The sequence below is a fragment of the Corythoichthys intestinalis genome, chromosome 7 (genome assembly GCF_030265065.1).
Source record: "Corythoichthys intestinalis isolate RoL2023-P3 chromosome 7, ASM3026506v1, whole genome shotgun sequence".
In the NCBI taxonomy this organism is placed as follows: domain Eukaryota; kingdom Metazoa; phylum Chordata; class Actinopteri; order Syngnathiformes; family Syngnathidae; genus Corythoichthys; species Corythoichthys intestinalis.
This window is the reverse complement of record NC_080401.1, coordinates 56000800-56023760: the sequence shown is the minus strand read 5'-3', so window position 1 is coordinate 56023760 and position 22961 is coordinate 56000800. Positions and strand designations below refer to the sequence as shown.

Sequence of the window (22961 nt, the reverse complement as noted above, 5' to 3'; positions counted from 1 at the left end):
GGAGAGGTTCAGAACAGGTCGTTAATGCCTCTTTTAACTTTCTTCATCTTCACACCAAACATAAAATACACCACAGCACACCCTGTGGCGAAACAATGCAGTACAGTTCCAATCAGTCAAACAATAACACTCAACAGTGGGTTAAAAGCATTTGCTAACGAAAATAAATAAATAAATACATCTATTAGTGACACCACAAGCAATGACGAAGAATGTTTTTTTTTACGGAGTGTAAAGCTTTCGGTTAGCAGTTTAGCGAACGTACCTCCGGTGAACATTTCAAAATTAAAGCACGTCATGTTCATCATATAAATAACGGTTTCTGGAGGTAATCCCACATACTTCAGAATTAATATTATAATATGTAGAGTAAATACTACAGAATACAGATTCTACTTAAAGAATAGCTTTCAAATGACACTCTTTATGACAAATATGATTGGCAATGAATAATTATAATAATTATTATACTACTATTAGATATAGTGGTATACTGTAATAATAATGCTATAATTTTTTTTCAAGAATCGTTTTGAATAATGTTGGAAAGGCAAAGTCAGTGTTCTGAATCTTTACTTTCCATTCTTTTGTACTAGTAAATGCTATAAGCATTTAACCTCATTGTTTATGTGTGATTAATTATTGTTATTTACATGATTATTTGTACTTAAATAAAGAATTTAACTCTTCCAAAATGGTTTTGTGAATTAATAAGTGTCAACAAAAATTTCATTGCTAAATTAGTAAAAAAAAAGAAAATTATTAGATTAGTCGACTCACTAATCAGGAGAAAATTTGTCGTTTACGACAGCCCTAGTGTACTGGAACATATTTCCTTCACACCCTTCTCACCTTTTTAACCCCTGACCCATGACGAGGGCCCCTGGATATGTTCGCCTTAGGCCCCAAAATTGCCAAGTCCGCCACTGGCGTTTGGGCTCGTCCGGGAGTCGGACCCGGGACCTCTCGCACCCTAAGCGAGAATCATACCACTAGACCAACGAGCCACTACAAGGTACATTTATGCCAGTTATCTGTCTGACATACAGTATGTCTAACCATTTGACACTTGGGAAAATAACCAAAACAAATCCTTTTCTAATGGGCTCGTCCAGGAGTCCGCCCGTCTCATCAGACCATAGGACATGGTTCCAGTAATCCATGTGCTTTGTTGACATGTCTTTAGCGAACTGTTTGCAGGCTCTTCAGAAGAGGCTTCCTCCTGGGGTGACAGCCATGCACACCAATTTGATGTAGAGTGCGACATATGGTCTGAGCACTAATATGCTGACCCCACCTCTTAAATATCTGCAGCAATGCTGACAGCACTCCTGTAACGAGTCACATGACATTTTGGAGGAAAATGACAAGCAGTACTCAATTTGGACATTTAGGGATGTACGTAGTTTCTAAGGGGTGTATTCACTTTTGTTGCCAGGAGTTTGGATATTCATGGCTATATTTTGAGGGGAAAATAAGTTCACTCTATCATATAAGCTGCACACAGACTAATTTTCATTGTGTCAAAGTGTCATTTTGTCAGTGTTGTCCCATAAAAAAAGATATACTTAAATATCTGCAGAAATGCGAGGGGTATACTCACTTTTGTGATACACTATATCTCATGTATATCATAACTGCTACATTTGCAGTACTTAAAAAACATTTATTAAAATTAAAGATGTCGATCGATCGGGATGCCGATCGATCGGGTCCGATCACGTCATTTTCAAAGTATCGGAATCGGCAAAAAAATATCGGACATGCCTTTTTTTAACGTATATATATACTTTATTTAAAATGTTTTCTAATTGTATTTAGCGTTACAGACAAAATGTCTTACACTCATCCTGATTAGTTCTGGCTTAAAGTAGGGCTATCAAATTTATTGCGTTAACGGCGGTAATTAATTTTTTTTAATTAATCACGTTAAATAATTAACGCATGCGCTGCACGACCCACTCACACATTGTCGCGTTCAATCTATAAATACGCCGTTTTACCTATAGATAGCGCTAAAAGGCAGCGTATAATGAGTAAAGAGAATTTTGACAGCCTTTGGAGCCTTACAATACCTGTCTCAGCAATTAAAAATAACGTGGGAGGCAATGTGGGGAAGAAAGGTAGTAGTTGATCATTTTCTTAACACCCTATGTTCTTTCCCAACGCAGAGAAGATATATCAATTGGTGCCCCTACGCACAGTCACGGTTGCACTTCCCATTATGCATTTGGGCAGAAGTTAAATGGCTGCAGTATCATTTACTGAAAGCTCAATAAATACACTAGATGGCAATATTTAGTCACAATATACATAGTCACATTTATCCTTTAAGAATTACAAGTCTTTCTATCCGCAGATCCCTCTCACAGAAAGAATGTTAATAATGTAAATGCCATCTTGAGGATTTATTGTCATAATGAACAAATACAATACTTATGTATTGTATGTTGAATGTATATATTCGTCCGAGTTTTATTCATTTTTTTCTTAATGCATTGCCAAAATGTATATGATCGGGAAAAATTATCGGGAAGGATTGGAATTGAATCGGGAGCAAAAAAAAGCAATCTGATCGGGAAATATCGGGATCGGCATATACTCAAACTAAAACGATCGGGATCGGATCGGGAGCAAAAAAACATGATCGGAACAACCCTAATTAAAATACAGTGATCCCTCTCTACTTCGCGCTTCAAACTTTGCGCCTGAACTCCATCGCGGATTTTTTTCAAATACAGATGAGCTGTCCCGATCCAATCACGTAGTTTAACTCCCTCCTGCTGCTTTTCTTGTTCAGGCAGTGCGCTGGAGTCGCTTATTAAAGTTAACAAGGATTGACAGACATTTCAAAGCGCCGCATGTGTAATTCATCGTTTAAAGTGATCCTCTAACTTAAATACATGTAGGCTCTAATAAACCACAATTGTTCTCTTGTACTAAAATATGTTGTTAGAGACACATAAAATGTTAAATCAATGGCACTATTTTATAATATTTAGTCCATATTTTGACCGTTAGTTGGCGCCATGGTTTGCGGGCTCGCAGTGATGACGTCATTGATATCTTTCCGAATGTGTAGCGTGTTCAACAATTGCTTATTGCTGCCTAAACTCGTGAAGTAAAATGCCACGATGTGCTGCTTTTGAATGCAATTTCCAGTCAAATGGAAAAAGGGGAGTGAAGTGAGTGGTCAAGGTGGAATTATTATTTTTAGTGAATAAATGTGCATAAGTGGAAGCTTCTCCCCCATTTTTGGTCCCTGTATGCACGTATCCTGCCCACTACGCGTTACAACTAGCGCCCGAATATTTTTCCTGGATCCTCAGTCAAGTAAGGGATCCGTCTATTTTCTGGATCCAACGGTCCCACCGCGTCTGTAATATTGGTTTTGGATCTTTCCATTTTTTTGATTCGTCGGTCCCACAGCGGCTTTTTGGATATGTCTATTTTGTGGAATCGACGGCCTAATCGCGGCTGCGACATTGCCATGGTATCGGTCTAATTCCTGGATCTTCGAGTGAGTAAAAAAACGCAGATTTGGATTACTGTTGCTATTTTTTTTGTTGACTATTCTTCATGGGAGTTTTCCCCAAATACTAAATAATTAAAGCACTATGGCACGCGACAGTGACGACAGTGACTCTGACGTGGACATTACAACAATGTTGGGAGTTCCTCAGGGAACGCGTGTTTGCGTACTGCTGAGCTCCCGAGTGAAAAGTGGTGAAGGTGGAAATATTATTTTTTGTGAATAAATGTGCATAAGTGGAAGCTTCTCCCCTTTTTGGTACTTTTATACACGTATCCTAGCTACCACGCGTTACAATGTACAAGACATGGATTACACAAGGTGTGCTCTTTGGCCTGTACTGTATGTAAAGCACACGACAGCTCTGGATGCTAACAATCTACATAATTATATTGGGATAAGTTTGAAAACGCAATATGCTTACCTTGAATATCTGCTAATAAAACCGGACAGCATACACTCTCGCTCCCAACCGGGGACTCTCGCATCAGCAGTTTTGCCCAACTTTTGTCTTATCAGGTATTTGCTGCACGCATTTTTCCCTGAAGCTCGTCTTGTGAACGACCGACAGTGCTGTCCTGCTCTTCATTTTTCAGATCTGGTTCAAATAGGAAGGGTAGAATTGACGATATGTTGGGAAAGCTAACGAGTGACGCGCTGGGATTTCCGCAACGGGACCAGTGACGTCACGCACTGCGACGTAACAAGAATGGCGACTTATCACTTAAAATAATTTTACAAACTTTATTAAAACAAAAACTTTAAGAGGGGTTTTAATATCAAATTATTATAACTCATACTAACATGTATCTTTTAAGAATTACTTGTCTTAAAAACAGAGGATCCCTTTAACCTATTAAACAGTTGCTGTGGCAACTCATTTTGCGTAAATGAGCAGCTTGAGCGGATTTGAGTGGACTCACTCAATAAAGCATTTAATAAAGACAAGCATTTTTCTGCTAAATTCTTGTTTAAAAATAATTCGGTGGGACAGTAACATGTTTAAGTTATTATGATTATTACATTTGAGGTACTTAAAAACCATTTATTTAAATAAGTTTTTTTTTTTTTTTAATTATTCTTTGGGGGGAAAGTTACTAAACATGTCTTATATGTATCTCTTTCCAATGCTGTTAAATCTGAATAAATACATTGAACACACACACACACAAAATATTTTTTTGTTTTTTAATGTAAATAAGCTCCGCTTCTACTTCGCGGATTTTCGATTTTCACAGGGGGTGTGGCGGTCCCCATTAACCGCGAAAAACTAGGGATCACTGTATAATCATTTCGATATTTTGTCAACCCCGACTGTTAATCGTGGCAACCCTAATCAGCGTCAATGGCAGCAAAAAGGTTAATGTAGTTACTTTACTGCGAAAAAATGTACAAGACGAGTGCTGAGATATTCCATTTTTCATTGATATAAGTGCTCGCTAATGAGTCACTTGCGCAACTACAAGTTTAATTCCCTTCATGTAGTGAAGAGGCTGACACGGAGCTCATGAATATTGATGAGCTTGTTGAAGAGCCCCGCCCCCCTCCTTATCCCCCATCTAGCCGGCGGGCACCAGAGGAAAAGTTGAACTTGCGTCCTCATCCACTCGGGATTAAGCAGCCGCTCCGCACTCGCCGTATAAGAAGCGCGTGTCAAAACAAAGCGGCTTATTATTTACTCTCACTTATGTCGCGAGTCGTTTTTTATTAATGATTTCAATCATCGTGAGGTGAAGATGAGCTTCCCATGACAGCGTGATTAACAGGTTTTGATGAAATGAAGCTACCTTAAATAAAGGTTACATTTGAAATTACGGATTCAAACATGGGTTGCAAAATAGGTTAACTCATTGGCTGCCACTGGCCGTTCTAGACGTCTAATCCATTCTGACTGGGGGGGCCGAATGAACAGTCCATTCGCCCGTCCTAGTCAAAGCGGATTGGACGTCTCGAGCTGTCAACAGCATGAAATGAGAATACAGTGTTACCTCAAGATACGAAACTTGTATCTCTTATTTTTTTGTATTATGAATTGCGTTTTAATTATGAATCGCCTAATTCGTTCCAAGCTCTATTAACCCCACATTAAAATTTTAAAACAAGTATAAAACTATGATCCGAGTTTCAATTCCCGAGTCTTACCTGTTGTGAGCAAGTCAAGTAGAGTCACAAGGTTATGTCAAATCGAGTCATAAGGTTATGTCGAGTCAAGTCACGAGGCTATATAGACTCGAGTCATAAGGTTATGTCAAATCGAGTCATAAGGTTATGTCGAGTCAAATCGAGTCACGAGGTTATGTCAAGTCACGAGGTTATGTCAAGTCAAGGTACGAGGCTATATAGACCCGAGTCATAAGGTTATTTCGAGTCAAGTCGAGTCATAAGTTTATGACGAGTCGAGTAACGAGGACATGTCGGATCGAGTCATGAAGTTATGTTGAATTGGGTCGAGCCAAGTCCAAGGTTTAAGTCCCGAGTCTTACCTGTTGTGAGCAAGTCAAGTGGAGTCGAGTCGAGTCACGAGGTTAAGTTGAATCGAGTCATAAGGTTATGTCGAGTCAAGTCCAGTCAAAGGGTTATGTCGAGTCGAGTCACGAGGGCATGTCGAATTGAGTCACGAGGTTATGTCAAGTCCAGTCATAGGTTTATGTCGAGTCGAGTCACAAGGTTATGTAGACTCGAGTCATAAGGTTATGTTGAGTCATGTCGAGTCATAATTTCATGTCGAGTTGAGTCATGCAGTTTTATCGAATCGTGTCGAGCCAAGTCCGAGGTTCAAGTCCAGAGACATACCTGTTGTGAGCAAGTTAAGTGGAGTCAATCGAGTCACGAGGTTATTTCGAATCGAGTAATAAGGTTATGTTGAGTCATGAGGTTGTGTTGAGTCGAGTCACCAGGCTGTGTAGACTCGAGTCATAAGGTTATGTCGAGTCAAGTCGAGTCAAAGGGTTATGTCGAATTGAGTAGCGAGGGCATTTTGAATGGAGTCACAAGGTTATGTCAAGTCCAGTCATATGTTTATGTCGAGTCGAGTCAAGTCCCGGGTCTTACCTGTTGAAAGCAAGTCAAGTGGAGTCAGTTGAGTCACAAGGTTATGTCGAATCGAGTCATAAGGTTATGTCGAGTAATGAGGTTATGTTGAGTCAAGTCACGAGGCTATGTAGACTCGAGTCAGAAGGTTATGTCGAGTCACGAGGGCATGTCGAATTGAGTCACGAGGTTATGTCAAGTCGAGTCATAGGTTTATGATGAGTCGAGTCACGAGGTTATGTAGACTCGAGTCATAAGGTTATGTTGAGTCGAGTCATAAGTTCATGTCGAATCGAGTCATGAAGTTATATCGAATCGGGTCGAGCCAAGTCCGAGGTTCAAGTCCTGAGACTTACCTGTTGTGAGCAAGTTAAGTGGAGTCAGTCGAGTCACGAGGTTATGTCGAATCGAGTCATAAGGTTATGTCAAGTCGAGTCATGAGTCTATGTAGATTCAAGTCAAGTCAAGTCAAAGGGTTATGTCGAGTCGGGTCACGAGGGCATGTCGAACTGAGTCACAAGGTTATGTAGACTCAAGTCATAGGTTTATGTCAAGTCAAGTCGAGTCATAAGTTTATGTCGAGTCGAGTCACAAGGACATGTCAAATCGAAGTTATATCGAATTGGGTCGATCCAAGTCCGAGGTTCAAGTCCAGAGACTTACCTGTTGTGAGCAAGTTAAGTGGAGTCAGTTGAGTCACGAAGTTATGTTGAATCGAGTCATAAGGTTATGTTGAGTCAAGTCGAGTCAAAGGGTTATGTCGAGTTGAGTAGCGAGGGCATGTTGAATCAAGTCACAAGGTTATGTCAAGTCGAGTCATATATTGATGTCGAGTCGAATCAAGTCCCAAGTCTTACCTGTTGTGAGCAAGTCAAGTGGAGTCAGTTGAGTCACAAGGTTATGTCGAGTCAAGACATGAGGCTATGGAGACTCGAGTCATAAGGTTATGTCGAGTTGAGTCAAAGGGTTATGTAGAGTCACGAGGGCATGTCGAATTGAGTCACGAGGTTATGTCAAGTCCAGTCATAGGTTTATGTCGGGTTGAGTCACGAGGTTATGTAGACTCAAGTCATAAGGTTATGTTGAGTCAAGTCGAGTCATAAGTTCACATCGAGTCGAGTCATGCAGTTTTATCGAATCGTGTCGAGCAAAGTCCGAGGTTCAAGTCCAGAGACTTACCTGTTGTGAGCAAGTTAAGTGGAGTCAGTCGAGTCACGAGGTTATGTCGAATCGAGTAATAAGGTTATGTTGAGTCATAGGTATATGTCGAGTCGAGTCACCAGGCTATGTAGACTCGAGTCATAAGGTTATGTTGAGTCAAGTTGAGTCAAAGGGTTGTCGATTTGAGTAGCGAGGGCATGTTAAATCAAGTCACAAGGTTATGTCAAGTCGAGTCATATGTTTATGTCGAGTCAAGTCCCGAGTCTTACCTGCTGTGAGCAAGTCAAGTGGAGTCAGTTGAGTCACAAGGTTATGTCGAATCGAGTCATAAGGTTATGTCGAGTCATGAGGTTATGTTGAGTCAAGTCATGAGGCTATTTAGACTCGAGTCATAAGATTATGTCGAGTCATGAGGGCATGTCGAATTGAGTCACGAGGTTATGTAGACTCGAGTCATAAGGTTATGTTGACTCGAGTCATAAGTTCATGTCGAGTCAAGTCATGACAGCATGTCGAATCGATATCGAATCCGGTCGAGCCAAGTCCATTGTTCAAGTCCAGAGACTTACCTGTTGTGAGCAGGTTAAGTGGAGTCAGTCGAGTCATGAGGTTATATCGAATCGAGTCATAAGGTTATGTCGAGTCAAGTCGAGTCATGAGGCCATGTAGACTCGAGTCGAGTCAAAGGGTTATGTCGAGTCAAGTCACGAGGGCATGTCGAATTGAGTCACGAGGTTATGTCAAGTCGAGTCATAGGTTAATGTCGAGTCAAGTCGAGTCAAGGGTATGTAGACTCGAGTCATAAGGTTATGTTGAGTCAAGTCGAGTCATAAGTTTATCTCGAGTCAAATCAAGAGAGCATGTCAAATCGAGTCATGAAGGTATATCGAATCGGGTCGAGCCAAGTCCGTGGTTGAATTCCAGAGTCAAGTCGAGTAACAAGGTTATGTCAAGTCGAGTCATAGGTTAATGTCGAGTCAAGTCGAGTCAAGGGTATGTAGACTCGAGTCATAAGGTTATGTTGAGTCAAGTCGAGTCATAAGTTTATGTCGAGTCAAATCAAGAGAGCATGTCAAATCGAGTCATGAAGGTATATCGAATCGGGTCGAGCCAAGTCCGTGGTTGAATTCCAGAGTCAAGTCGAGTAACAAGGTTATGTCAAGTCGAGTCACGAAGTTATGTTGAGTCCAGTCCTAAGGCTATTTTGAGTCCAGTCATGAGGCTATGTCATGGTCACGGCAGAAATTCAATTCGTCACCACTATACTATAAAGAACCTTCCATTTTGTAAAATGGCCTTGAAATTGCACGACTCTGATTTCAAGTGAAAATTTGCGGTCGTTGTGCGTAAGCGACGTTCACCTTGCGCCGTGACTCCTCACAATCCTCAGGAGTTGTTTGGGAGAAAAAGGTTGTGTGATTGTGACAATTCATCATCCGAGCTGCTGCTCTTAATTGCGGGCGGGAGACAAACTCTCAGGTGGGCGTCACTGACTATTAAAGGCCCAAAAAGCCTCGCTCTTTTTTTTTCTAAGCGTTACTTATTTAGCCACTTCCATTAGCCGGTTAGCCTCCCGTCAGCGCGACTCAGTCCCATCATTCCTCACTGCCCCCCCAGCCGCAGACCTCCGTCTCCCCCTTCCTGGGAATTAACAGGTAATTTGTAAACGTCACTTTGGGTTAGACGCCTCATTTTGTCGCAGCTTTCGCTACGATCCGCCAGACGAGAGCTAATTTTTTTCTTGTGGCGCGGGCTCTTAAATCGGCGGGCAAAATAGAGTTAGGCTCCGCTAAAGAAATAAATGAGAGGCACTGATGAGCTGGTCAATCAATTAATGCTAAGCTAAGATAAAAGGGAGTTTTTCAGATTGTTTAGACTGCTTGACTAGCATAATAGTTGAGTTTAAGTTCGTAGCAACATGCCTGAGGACGAGAGGAACTTTGTTGCCCACCAAAGTGGTGGTTATGTATTCGATACTTCAAGAGGGAATAAGTGGTTTTGTTATCAAACTTGATATGTTTTAGGAATGTCCCTGATCCTGGTCGATCACATCATTTTTAGAAGATAGGAAAGATTGTTTTTTTGTTTTGTTTTTTTTTTGTGTTTTTTTTTTTAATAAATGTATTTATCTTTAAAAAATAACTTATTGTTGCCATTTACGGCGATAGGCATCCAATCCATTTTGAATGGGATATGTGTGTCATTTCAAATGAAAGTGATTCAGTTTTGAGGTACTGAGGTCAAAGGTCACCAAGGTCAGAAAAGGATTTTCATTTTAACTCAAAAACAAATAAAGGGATTGGATATTTTTGTAAAATGGAACGGAAGAGGTGATTCAATTTTGGGGTCATGAGGTCAAAGGTCAGTGTGGTTTGTTGCTATGTATTCAAGATAACTGAAGATTGAAGAAAAGGATTATCAACCGTGCATGATATGTGTGTAATTTGAAATGGATGAACTGATTCAATTTTGGGGGGTTGAGGTCAAAGCTCACAGAGGTTTGGGTGCTTTTTTTCCCCAAGATTTCTCAAAAATGAAGAAAGGGATTATAAAAAGTGCAGCATATGTTATTAATTTGAAATGGATGAAGTGATTTGATTTTGGTGTCATTAGGTCAAAGGTCACAAAGGTTTGTATGTTTTTTTTTCAAGATAAGTCAAGAATGAAGAAAGGGATTATAAAAAGGGCAGGATATGTGTGAAATTTGAAATGAAGTGATTCCATTTTGGGGTCGTTAGGTCAAAGGTCACAGAGGTTTGTATGTTTTTTTTTTTTCAAGATAAGTCAAGAATGAAAAAAGAGATTATCAAACGTGCTGGATATGTGTGTAATTTGAAATGGATGAACTGAATACATTTTGGGGGGTCGAGGTCAAAGGTCACAGCTGTTTGTATGTTTTTTCCCCCCCCAAATAAATCAAGAATTAAAAAAGGGATTATAAAAAGTGCAGGATATGTGTGTCATTTGAAATGGATGAAGTGATTCAATTTTGAATTATTGAGGTCAAAGGTCACAGAAGTTTGTATGTTTTTGTTAAGATAACTCAAGAAAGACCAATGGGAATATAATCAAACTTGTAGGTTCTTTTTATAATATGAATTGGAAGAAGTGATTAGAGTTTGGAGTCATTAGGTCAAAGGTCACAGGCTCATTTAATTTTTCTGTAAATTTGTACATGATTGCACGTCTATCATCATCAATGGCACCGAATATGCTAAAAAAAAAATCTGACCAACAGTAACTGATCTAAAACAACACAAAAATTTAAAATGAATAAAACTGTTTTATTGGAGAAAAAAACTGATGGCATCACTGCCATTGATACTACTAGAGTTGTCCAATAATGACCTTTTAACCAATAACCGATATCCCAATATTGTCGGAATCCAAAAATTAAAAAAAAAAAAAAAAAAAAACCTGTTGGTAATTGTATTGTTATTCCCCAGTGAATGCTTTAATAATGGTAAATGTAACAACTTAAAGGTATTCCAAATAAAATAATCATTCTGTGAAAGATAAGAGACTATCAGATCTTAAACTTAAGTTATACAAAATAAATGTCCTATATCTATATGAATTGAAATGAGCCAAAATGGAAGGAATCATTCACAATTAAATCACATTTACAGTAATGAACCCCAAAGAGCCTCTAGAGGGGCAACCAAAGCATTACAAATACAGGCAAGCAATCATAAGACATGCCAATGCAGTGACAATTCCCAAGTAAATTTCGCTGGGTTTTGCACAGATGTTTGGATTTTATTACTTTACTAATTTTCTTAATGACTATTTCTTCCAGGTAACGCAGTAGTTATAAGTAATGAGTTTATGATTGATAATTTTTCAATCATTTCTTGTTCATTGATTTTTTGCACCATGAATGCAAATAGTCTGCTGACATAACAAATCTCAAGCATCTCAATTTGGAGACATCTAATGGTCAGTAAGTGTAACTTCTGTGCTAAGTTGGGACCATCCCTGGCACAAAGACAGATAATTACTACATTCATTTTGAAGGTTACATGCATAATTGCCCAAAAGCGGTGTCGATATTATCTGATATTATTTTAAAATGCTTTTATCGGCTAACCGATAATACCGAACAACTCTAATTGTTACACAGGCCCCGACACTTGTAAACAATACACATCTATTTTGTTCTTTTATTAGCTGCCCTAATTAGCCAGGGATGTTTTTTTTCCCCCTCACTGTTGGTGGGTTCACATATTCAAGGTTGGCAAGCTCGGGGAGGTTGGACTTTTTCGTCCCATTAGCGAAGGGGACGAGCATAATTAGGCGAATGTGATAAGGGAGGATAAAAAAAAAGAGTGCACGAAAGAAGGAAAGTGCTCCAAATTGGTGACTGTGATTGATTCAGTGCGAACCGTACCCTTGCTGTAATGAGAGCTTTATAATTAAGATGAAAGAGCGGCCGACGCACTGAAAAGTGTGCAGGGGTTTCAATGCTAACACTGAGAATAATTGCACTTGGGCAACAAGCGCACTTGCCCGTCTCGATCGGTCCGGAAGGTGAACAAGTCAAGTGTCACAATGGCGTACTTCCCGTGTAATGGATGTGAAAATGAGGCAAAAGGCATCTGATGTGCCACCGTGATGACCAGGATGATGACGATGAGTCAGTGTTCACATGGAGGCAGATTGGAGCACCATCTGTCCCCGTAGCAGCGCCACAGCCTGCCGTCCATTGCTAATGAGCCCGACTGATGCAAAACAACAGCTAGCATACAAATAGATAAATGGGTCATTTCATAATTGGAGGACCTTTTAGGAAAAACAAGTTGGCGTTTAGAGAGAATAAAAAGTGTATTACGGTGAAAGAAAGTTTTTTAGATTTGTATTTAGTTGCATTTTTTAATATGTTTGGATAAAATTATTATTTTTTAGAAAACAAGCAATACTTGTAATACTTCACATTCTGACAAGAATGGTGATTGGAGGGTAGGTTAATCATAATTTGGTATTTATATTTCATTAAATATAGTTATTTTAAGAGAATACTACAGTGCCTTGCAAAAGTATTCGGCCCCTTGAATCTTGCAACCTTTCGCCACATTTCAGGCTTCAAACATAAAGATATGAAATTTAATTTTTTTTTGTCAAGAATCAACAACAAGTGGGACACAATCGTGAAGTGGAACAACATTTATTGGATAATTTAAACTTTTTTAACAAATAAAAAACTGAAAAGTGGGGCGTGCAATATTATTCGGCCCCTTTACTTTCAGTGCAGCAAACTCGCTCCAGAAGTTCAGTGAGGATCTCTTAATGATCCAATGTTGTCCTAAATGACCGATGATGATAAATAGAATCCAAATGTGTGTAATCAAGTCTCCGTATAAATGCACCTGCTCTGTGATAGTCTCAGGGTTCTGTTTAAAGTGCAGAGAGCATTATGAAAACCAAGAAACACACCAGGCAGGTCCGAGATACTGTTATGGAGAAATTTAAAGCCGGATTTGGATACAAAAAGATTTCCCAAGCTTTAAACATCTCAAGGATCACTGTGCAAGCCATCATATTGAAAGACCACTGCAAATCTACCAAGACCCGGCCGTCCTTCCAAACTTTCTTCTCAAACAAGGAGAAAACTGATCAGAGATTAGAGCAGGGCGGTAAACCGAAAATTTACCGTCACCGAAATTCTTAACGATGACCGACGTAATTTTGACCATGTCGGTAAATTCGGTAAATTAATATAACAAGAAAATATAGTCTTTTCATCCCGCTTTGATTCTGTGTTGTCCGTCTATGTTCATTCCCCTTTAAGAAACCGTCAATGGGCTTACGTAGGGAGTCACGTGATCATCAAGGAGCCAATCAAACAAAAGCCCAGTAAGCTAACGCTAGCAGCTAACGCTACAACCAAAACGTGATGGAGTGTGGCTTAAGGGAGGTTCACCAAACTTTTAACCGACATTTAGTAGACTCTTGGTGGCATCCAGACGGGCTTTCACCCGCTGTCCTCCCTGCTGTTCTCACAATTTCCGGAGATGGTGCTTTCAGTGCTTTCTACTGGTAGCCAGGCTAACGCTAGCTAGCGGCTAACGCTACAAATGAACGTGATGTAGTCGGATAGCGGCTTTAACTTGTCGAAACGGCTGAACTTAATGAGTGGATTGGGCACGGACTGCATCTAGCAATTACTATGTGGCATTATTTTGTATCTGTCTGTGTGTGATTCCTCTGATAGCTTTTGTGATGGTAAAGCATTCAGCTTAAAGTACAATCCAACGGCGAAACTTCTAATGACCGAGAAATGGCCCCAGCTATTTTTCTGTATGTGCTTATTTCTGTGTCATTATTGCTATCATAAAATCTTAAGCGTTTCATTTGAAGAAGATCAATATAGCTTTAATGTGTGTGTGTCTCTCTGTTTGTTTGGGGTTTCATTTGTGCGTGCATTTATTAAAAAATGCACTGGGGGGGACCCTGAAACCATAATGTAAACACTTGTATTTAATAATTATGTCACAGCAGCCATTAACAAGTTGTCTTTTTGAAGTGTACTGTTCAAGCTGCAAATCATTTGTGTTACAATGACATGTTTGCACAGGCATATTGATTTTGATAATGTACATTGTTCAAGTCATACACGCTGTTATAAATGTTCATACTTGAATTCTTATTGCTTACATTACATTTTTATAAACTTAATGTTTAGACTGCATATACAATTGTTAAATACAGTATATGAAATTGAATGCTGGTAAATAAATCAACAAGAAACAGTTAATCTGTATTTCATGCATTGATTCAGATTTTCAAATTATATAACAGTACGCTTGGGCGAATTTATCGTCATTTATCGTTATCGAGATAAATCTGCTCAATTTATCGTGATACATGTTTAAGGCCATATCGCCCAGCCCTATCAGAGATGCAGCCAAGAGAACCATGATCACTCTGGATGAACTGCAGAGATCTACAGCTGAGGTGGGAGAGTCTGTCCATAGGACAACAATCAGTCGTACACTGCACAAATCTGGCCTTTATGGAAGAGTGGCAAGAAGAAAGCCATTTCTCAAAGATATCCATAAAAAGTCTCGTTTAAAGTTTGCCACAAGCCATCTGGGAGACACACCAAACATGTGGAAGAAGGTGCTCTGGTCAGATGAAACCAAAATTGAACTTTTTGGCCACAATGCAAAACGATATGTTTGGCGTAAAAGCAACACAGCTCATCACCCTCAACACACCATCCCCACTGTCAAACATGGTGGTGGCAGCATCATGGTTTGGGCCTGCTTTTTTTCAGCAGGGACAGGGAAGATGGTTAAAATTGACGGGAAGATGGATGCAGCCAAATACAGGAACATTCTGCAAGAAAACCTGTTGGTATCTGAACAAGACCTGAGACTGGGACGGAGATTTATCTTCCAACAGGACAATGATCCAAAACATAAAGCCAAATCTACAATGGAATGGTTAAAAAATAAACGTATCCAGGTGTTAGAATAGCCAAGTCAAAGTCCAGACCTGAATCCAATCGAGAATCTGTAGTAAGAGCTGAAGACTGCTGTTCACAAACACTCTCCATCCAACCTCACTGAACTCGAGCTGTTTTGCAAGGAAGAATGGGCAAGAATGTCAGTCTCTCGATGTGCAAAACTGATAGAAACATACCCCAAGCGACTTGCAGCTGTAATTGGAGCAAAAGGTGGCGCTACAAAGTATTAACGCAAGGGGGCCGAATAATATTGCACGCCCCACTTTTCAGTTTTTTATTTGTTAAAAAAGTTTAAATTATCCAATACATTTTGTTCCACTTCACGATTGTGTCCCACTTGTTGTTGATTCTTGACAAAAAATTACAATTTTATATCTTTATGTTTGAAGCCTGAAATGTGGCGAAAGGTTGCAAGGTTCAAGGGGGTCGAATACTTTTGCAAGGCACTGTATATATATATGTATATATTTTTTTGTTTGTTTGTTTGTTTTGCACAAAATAATATGTTAGCTCATTAGCTGCCATTCACCACAATAGATGTCCAATTTATTTGAATTTAGAGAGGTCAAAATAAGAGATGAAAACTCATCAAATTAATTTCAAATAAAAAAAATTAATAATTTTAAAATTAAAAATATTAACATTTCATATATATTTACAATTATACTTTAATGTATTTTTTTAAACATGTCAACAACATATTAAAAGGAGGAATTAATCAATTCAAAGCTTTATTTTTTTATTTCTGAATTAAATATTTTATAAATAAGTATATTTTATTTTTTATTAATTTTCTATATTTTTTCTATATTTTAGGATTTTCAGTTTTTAGCTTTATCTGGATTTTAATCTTCTATAGTTAATGTTTTTTTAATCAATATTATTATTTTTTTTAATTATACTTCCTAATGTATATTTGTTAACTCTTTGGCTGCCATTGAAGGCAATAGATTTATTTGAATTGGGAAAGGTCAAAATAAGAGATGAAATTTAATGAAAATTAATTTTAAAAAAAAAATCTAAAAATTAAATATATTTTTATTTAATATATACTTTCACTTATACTTTAATATTTTTTTGAAAATATCAACAAGATATTAAAATGGGGAATTTATTAATGAATATATTCATTTTTTTATTTATGATTTCAAAAAATATATACACATATTTTATTTTTAATAAATTTTCTATATTTAGTTTTATTTCTTGCTTTTTTTTTAATTTAGGATTTTCTATTTTTAGCTTTTTGGGGGGGATTATCTTCTCTATTTCGTATTTTTTTATTCACTTTTTAAATTATATTTCTTCATGTATATTTATTTACTCTTTGGCTGCCATTGACAGCAATAGACATCCAATCCATTTTTATTCCCTGCCAACCTTCCCAGTTCAAATGACAAACACAGTGACAAACACATTTCAATTCAATGCAAAAGGATGATTGGACGCCACGGGATCGGACATCATCAATGGCACTGAAAGTGGTAAGATAAATATTACTTTATTTTTTTAAGGAAACAATGAAACAATGTTTTCATAAAGTATATATTTAATAATTATGTGTTCCAGGAAAATAATTGTATATTTTGCATTGAAAGAATGCCTTCAACAGGAAAAAAATAATCGAAATTTCCTTCAAATAGGGCTGTCAAACGATTAAAATTTTTAATCGAGTTAATCACAGCTTAAAAATGAATTAATCGCAATTAATCGTAATTCAAACCATCTATAAAATATGCCATATTTTTCTGTAAATTATTGTTGGAATGGAAAGATAAGACACAAGACGGATATATACATTCAACATATTATACATAAGTACCGTATTTGTTTATTATAACAATAAATCAACAAGATGACATTAACGTTCTGTTAAAGTGATCCATGGATTGAAAGACTTGTAGTTCTTAAAAGATAAATGTTAGTACAAGTTATAGAAATGTTATATTAAAACCGCTCTTAATGTTTTCGCTTAATAAAATTTGTAAAATTTTCAATCAAAAAGTAGACTAGCAGCTAGCCATCATTGATGTCAATAATTACACAATGCTCATGGTGCTTAAACCCATAAAATCAGTCGCACCCAAGCGCCAGCAGAGGGTGACAAAACAACAAAAAACACAAGTAACAAGTGGACATGACACTAGGCTGTCATTTTAATCTGTTTGAGTGGAGCATGTGCGTTAATTGTAGTGCTGCAACGATTAATCGATTAACTCGAGTATTCGATTAGAAAAAAAATATTCGAACTAACATTTTGTTACTTCGAGTATTCGTTTAATTAAAGTGGTGTTGTAATGGTTTATTTTGAAAGTGTTTGCATTTAGTTTTACTGATTAGAGTGGATACTCTTTTCACATGGCTTAATCCAACTGCTCCCTGTTAAGACCAACGTAAGCTAAGTTTTTGTTTGAGCTAAGGTTTTTTTTTAATGCATTCATAATTTAGTTTATAGGTATATTTAACCGTTTTTTTGTGGGAATATGTGTCTGAACCATTTGGTAGGAGCATTGTAAAAAACTTTAGCTTTTTATAGCATTTAAGTTAGCTGACCTTTTCTATGTAAGTTAGCCAATTGTTCTTTTATCGTACATAGATCCTTATTTATTTATGTTTCTATACCGTTTGAGGTTCAGCTCAGGTATTTTAATTTTTCATGTTCCTTATCTGATTACTCGATTATTCGAACTAACTAGTCCATCGATTAATCGACTACTAAAATATTCGATAGCTACAGCCCTAATATATATCTATATATGTATATATCTATATATGTATATATATATATATATATATATATATATATATATATATATATATATATATATATATATATATATATACATATACTGTATATTAGAGCTGAAACGAATTCTCGAGCAACTCGAGTAACTCGAGTTTAAAAACTGATACGAGTAATTTTATTCACCTCGAGTAATCGTTTATTTTGACAGTCTAATCATCACGTTTTGCTCGGACTACTTTTAATGCGGGGCAACGCGCTGATGTCACGTGCGTAGAGGAAGAAGCAAAAAAAAACAACTTACTGCAGCCGACAGCCCCTACAAACGACGCCGACGTTGCTAAATACTAGCCCGCACGATGGTTGGTAGCAGGTAGCGTCTGATGAGTCTCATAGAGATCACATGTATGTTGAACTAGATGCGCATTGACAGACTCGGCCGCGTCGCTGGGCAGCGTTAGTAAACAGCCGCCATCTTAAAGCAGTAGAGCGCTAAGCACTAATAAAGAGCGCTAAGCGCTAATAAAGAGCGCTAAAGCGCTAATAAATAATATTAACGTTACTGTGACTAGCTCACGCTAGGTTTCTATTAATTATGACCACTTTCGATGCGTGGATAACGTGTCTTACATACAGGCTTTAACATAATATAGCGTTGTGGAGTGATGAGGATGTAAAATAAAAAATAATGCTAACTATCAATTTTAGCTCAGTAGTCATTGCTGGATAAAACACCAAGTAGCACTAGTCACTAATGTGCTCCAATACAGCCTGTATCATACATTTATTTTGAACACTACAAAAACTCAAAATCCTATCAGGACTTACAGTTGAGACTAACTTAAAACTTAACTAGAACTTAAAAATGGCTTGGCACAAATAGAAATTCAATTGAAACACGTGGGAAAAAATCCTAACTTTTAAGTGATGTGTGTTATCAAGTGTTTTTAGGTAAGAAATATATCTATATATTTTTTATAAGATCTAAAAGTTTTTGGAGTGAAAGCAGTGAATTGGTCTTTTTTTTTTTATTCTAGTCCCATCTGAGAGGCAATTGTTGGCTGTTTTCAACAATGTACATCGAAAATAAAGACATTGATTGACTGAAAATGGTTCAATATTAGATGAAATGTCTTGGTTTCTCATGTATATTTATAATTGCTCTTCACCTAAAAATGTATTTGTTTTATCCGATTACTCGATTAATCGATAGAATTTTCAGTCGATTACTCGATTACTAAAGTATTCGATAGCTGCAGCCCTAGTTAATTGCGTCAAATATTTTAACGTGATTAATTAAAAGAATTAATTACCGCCCGTTAACGCGATAATTTTGGTAGTCCTACTTCAATTATAAGGTTGAAGAAACAATATATGCATACAATTCATAATATACTGACTGGACGCGGGGCCGATAGGGGGCCTGCATTGTTGGCGTGGCGTGTAGCGGCCGCCTTATGAAAACTGAGCTTTTTCCGTTGAAAATTATTCTTCTCTCCCTGAATTCTTTATAGATATGGATGTTAAAATGTCTCAATTCTTGGTTAAAAGCAAAAAAAAAAAAAAAAAACGTGCAGTTAGCATTTATTTTACGTAAATATTGAAGCAAAAAACAAAACGCGCAGTTGGCATTTATTTTACGTAAATATTGCAAACTATGATGCACGTAGGGTAAGCAAATGCCTTATAAAAACAGCTTTTTCCATTGAAAATTCTTGTGATTAAATGCTTAAATCCCTGAATTCTTAATAGATATGGACGTAAAACAGTCTCAATTCTTGGTTAAAACCAAAAAAAAAAAAAAAAAAAAAGTGCAGTTAGCGTTTATTTTACATAAATATTGCGAACTATGACACGAATGTTGTAGCGGCTAATTTTTCCCATTGATTTTTTTTTCCACAACGTTTCAAAATTCATGCATGATACGAAAAATACAATAATTAGCAACTAACAAATCACTCCTGAGACAATCCTTCGTGTTTGTATGCGGTACAGCTTTCGTACTTTTTCAACCTAAATCCGGCGTTGGATCGCTGCATGTGTTTTGAGAAAAACTGCCACCGACTTCGACCGATTGAAGCGGAGTGTAGGACGGCCCCCTACTTGAAAGCGTGGCGCAGTCTCTGGGGAATCTGTCCCGTCAATATAATTATGAATATATGAAAACCAAACACTCTTAGAAAAAAACCCGATACAAGTCTGAAGACAATAGTTGAACAACATGACTGTGAAACTGAAATTTCCTGCAAAAAATATGTCTTTTTCTTGAAATTAACAGCTTTAATGTTCAAACTAAAAGCTGTACAGATGTGGACACATTTGAATCAGACATTTTTTTTCATAAAAATTAAAATTAATTAATCAAGAACGTGTTTTTTTCTGAAATAAGTGATTTTTGTTAAGTGAATTGAGCATCTATGAAGTAAAAACTGAAAGAAGCAACCTAAGTGCCCCTTCTAGAGAATCTATGAAGTGTTTTTTTTTCTTTTCTGTGGGGGCTGGGGTATATCGTGAGAAAATCCCCTCAAAAGGTGTCCCGTGTCGGATTTAAATAAGTCGCTTTAAAACCAGAACATTAGCATACTGTCTAGCTAACGCGCTAAAGTGTGATCGAATGTAATCTGCGGTGTCTTATGGTCTTTTTTTCGTCTTCTTATGGACTAATGATAAACGTTTGCCTGCTAACTGCTAATTTATATAGCGCTTAGCGGTCACGTCACGACATTGTCCGAACATGTGCGCGCTGACCTTTGCTAACACGGCGGTTTTGTCCCCAAACGTCATTTACCGGTGATTGAAGGCAATTTGATTGGGACTTTTTCTTGGGCTAAGTGCTCCAATACAGCAAATTGAATTTTAAAAAATGCAATAAAAGAAATGCGCTTTTAGTTTTCTTTAACCCCTTGGATGGAGGATGGTGGCGCATCTCCTGTTCCTTTCCCTGAGGGCTTGTTGATGGGGCACGGACAGTCTAAAGGACCGCAGCTAAGTTATTGGGAGGGGTAGAATGGACACAAATCAGCTCTGTGATCTAGAACCCAGTAATCGTGTGAATCTGTTGTGAGTGTAAGCCCGTTGGCAACCAACTCTTTGCCGCCCCACTGCCAGTCCTGGCACCGGGACCCCGACCTGAGCGCACCCAATCACATCAAGCCGTACGTGAGCCCCACCAAACACGCGACAGCCACGCAGACCAGCGGAGATACCGCGCAGGCGCCAACCCAGGGCCACGGCCCCCACCCAGCCAGCCCAAGGAGGGAGGGAGGGAGGTAGGGGGGGAGCGGCCCATTCCTCCTCCTGCTGCCCAGCAAAGGAGCCATCGTCACCCCCCGGGATCCAGGGTGGTCCCCCGGGCCACCCGCGCTCCCATCAACCAGCCCTCTGAGATGGGAAGAGGGGATGCACCACCAACCCCACGACCCCCCCCAATCCCTGTCCGTCCACCCGGCCCACGAGCCAGCCCCCCAACCGGCACAGCATGCCACGGGATCCCCAGCAGCCCACCAAGCCTAGGGCAAGGCAGCAGAGCGGAGCAGGCGACATCCAGCCGATACACCGGCATCCAGCAAGCGACCCGCAGCGAAGCGCAGGTCGGGTACCCAGGCAGAGAAGAAAGGGAAAGGCGGTAGCAGCAGAACGCTGAAGAGCTGCCGCGGGGTGACGCGAGTTCGACCTCCTCCCACTACCGCGGCCGGCAGCCCAGGCAGAGGGGACGCCACGCCCCGGGAACCACGCCATAGAGAAAAAGTGTGGGACCCACCTACCACTCTATTACTGTGGCTGCCACATTCCCGGCTGGCCGGCTGGCAGCCATTACCCAGCACCGTGATGGGATTGTGTGGGGAGGGTAGTGCTATGTATGCATTAAAATAGGAGAGACTGGCTTGGGGCAGTGGGAACGCTGCATGGAATTGGTACCCAGCTGCCCATCCCACCGCCCTTTGCGCTCCCGTGGAGTATGATGTGTGTGGTGCGTTAAAAAAGGTGCAGGAATGGCGGGGCGGAGGAGGTAATCAGGAGCACCCCCCTCCCCCCAACAGGTCCCATCCATCCCACAACCATAGTGTGTGATGCATTAAAATCAGGTAGGAGACTGGCCGGGACTATATGGCCCCGTCCCAACTCTCCCCGGAGAAATGAATGAGTATGTAGGTGCCAGGTTGAAAGATATTTTCATTGCAGAGTGAGAAGTGCGTGAATTAAGAGGTGGCTTCCGTAGGCGTGTCCCCGTTCACCAGAACCACCGGCTGCAGGGCGGGAGAAGCGCCAGGGCCCCGATCAACCCCCGCTCCAGGTGACCCCCGGCGCACCTGCAACCGCTCTCCCCTTTCCCCGCCGCCCTGCACCCCGAGCAGACGCTATGCCAAGCATCAGAGACCAGGGGATGTCCACCCCACCCCACCGACGAGGGACAGCAAACCCCACCAAAGGCCCGCGGGACCCAAGAGGCCCCGCGGATGACCCCGCTGGCAGAAGGGCAGCGGCAGCCGCCGCGGTCCAGAGAGGTGGACAGGGCCGGAGACAACCCAAGGGGATGGAGGCGCAACCCCCCCAACTCAACCCCGGGCTGGGAGGGGCGCACGGTATGACACCAGAGGGCATCTCCCCGGTACAAGGAGACGCGGCTCCGGCCGGGCCGACCCGGGAGGGAACTATGGCCGCCGCATACACCACCCGACCCCCACCCCGGCTGGCCAGAAGAGGGCCGCGGCACCGGGGCGGCACCTGCGTGGCACCCCCAGCAGTCCACGGGACCACCGCATGCCCGACGGGACCCACGCACGACCAGATGCAATCAGACAAGCCCAAGCCGGAAACCCCGGGGCCAGGACCTGCGATGGGAGGGCACAGAGCAGGACGCCAACAAACTTCACCTGTGAAGCTGACAGAAGAAGTATCAAACACCCTTAGGCTACGACCGGACGTTAGCAATAGCCATAACAAATCAAACAAAGGCTCTTCTCCTCCTTCTGTGACTTACACGACACCTTTCATTTTCACACCAAAATTCACGTCCTACGTTGCCT

General features: G+C 39.9%; 1 non-coding gene across 1 annotated transcript; it reads right to left on the bottom strand.

Moving 5' to 3' along the window:
- Positions 1-935: 935 nt before the first annotated feature.
- Positions 936-1007, bottom strand: trnap-agg (transfer RNA proline (anticodon AGG)). The gene has a single exon. It is a non-coding gene; the product is annotated as a tRNA-Pro (tRNA).
- Between the last annotated feature and the right edge of the window lie 21954 nt (positions 1008-22961).